The sequence below is a fragment of the Lycium barbarum genome, chromosome 3 (genome assembly GCF_019175385.1).
Source record: "Lycium barbarum isolate Lr01 chromosome 3, ASM1917538v2, whole genome shotgun sequence".
Classification (NCBI taxonomy): Eukaryota; Viridiplantae; Streptophyta; class Magnoliopsida; order Solanales; family Solanaceae; genus Lycium; species Lycium barbarum.
The window spans coordinates 68,117,567-68,119,641 of NC_083339.1; positions in this window are offsets into that span (position 1 = coordinate 68,117,567).

Consider the following 2,075-nt stretch of genomic DNA (forward strand, 5'->3'; position numbering starts at 1 on the left):
TTACTACTTATATTCCACTCAATTTAATCTTATTACCATACCCAAAGAATAAATGATCATATCAATACAAAGGGATGATACTATAGAATGTAAACATAAATCGTAAATGAAATGAAGTAGTAAAATCTCGCACCCCCTTCAGAGTGGTTTTGAAAATCAAACTTTATGTTTCCTTTAGTATAAAACTAATTTCCGCGAAATCATTAGTAAAACCATATACACAACTCAACTAGGCACATTACGGGTGTTCCCTTCGGAATAGAATAGGAGTACAATATCAATAAGTCACCGCAAGAAACATTTAGACCTTACTTGTCTAAGAATGGAATTATATGGAGTACATGTAGAATGAATAACAACAAAAATCATGCCAAAGGAAGAAACGTTTGCCTTACATACCTTGTCGCTTACGTGATTATCTTACCTTATGCTTCCAAACACTGGCCAATCCACAATCAAGGTAAAGGAAACCCCGTAGACAACTTGAAAAAGGTTCATATACTTCTCCAAGCTCGTAATTAACTTCCGTAAATTCGGGCAGCATTTTCCCTGTAATCTTCGCTTCCCTCTAATTCCAATTCAATCTAACAACACAATCAGCAACCAACAACAACAACAACCATCTCATATAGCTCTCTTTAAACTCAAAGCATCAACTCCCAAAGATATACATCAAAACAACCCAGTATACGCTTTGTATACGATATCTTCATACACTTTATTCTCCCAAATTCAAGAACAGCAACTTATCAACAACATATCAACAATCATTTTATATCAATATTCAGCTAATTCTATCCATTTAATCATACCAAAACAGGCCCCAAGTCATTTGATATCCAAAAATTATAACCGAACTTTCAACATCATTTTCTCTATTCTAACCTGTCAAATCTATCAACGATCATGGTAAGAACATCTTAAACATACCTTATATGAGCAGCCGCCACGAAACCAACATCCCCCAAGTTCAACTTTTAGCTTTAAAATGACGGCAACAACTTGTACTACACTTTATCCTTCACGGGCCTCGGGATTCGGGGCCTCGAACTTGATCGATTCTCCACTTTCTCTCTCTAACTCTCCTCTCTCTCTATCTAAAATATTCTGGACCTTTGGTATGAAAATGAGGCAGATAAGGCTGAAAATTTCCCTTAAATAGCAAGGGAAGTGGGCTTGACCTGACATGTAATCGGGTTGGGCCGAGCCCACTGCCCAGCTTGACCTTTCTGCCTTAAAACGTCCATAACTTTTTATCCCTATGTCACATGCAGGCCCACGACCTATGATTGGAAAGGTATTTCAATTATCTACAACTTTCATTTTAGGATTTTTCCCATATTCCCAAATAATGATGGGGTTATGGCCTCCCTAAGTCAGATCACCCGAAAACGTAACTTAAAAACATCTTTTCGGAGGGCTTCCACTTTGATTTGGCTCAAGGGTCCTTCTTGAGTTGTGTTTAACTTCACATATATTATCCATATAACTTGTTATATGTCCTTTATAAAATCTCGACATGTGGACCACACCTCAGCTTACGATTACGAGGGCTATATATCTTTTAATGTATCATTCCAATCGTATTGTACGAATTCCAAATATCATACTTATGCTATCCTCATGCTAATACAGTAGAATTTCATCCTTTATACTTGTAATATTTGCTCCTCCTTGAGCTCACATTAAGCCGTCTGCATCCTTAGTAACATGAAATTTTCTGGGGCGTAACATTACTGTTTCCTTCAGTTCCTTCTGTTCACACCTTATAACTAAACTTATCATCAATATATATACATTAAATCCATTTTCTTACTATACTTACAATAACTTACCTTGATGATGATCGGTTTGCCATTCTGTATATACAAATTTTGATAACGTAACCTCAATGAAATATCTTGCCTCTGTAACTCCCAGTATCAACCTCCTCTTGTCGACACCACTCCCTTGCTGAAATCAAAGGTTAGTATATAAGGTATATCATTTCCTACCTCTTGGCTCTATCGCACGATCCTAAGATAGGAAGAAAAAAAAAGAGTAACCATCCTAAATACCTGTAGCCTCCTGTTTAT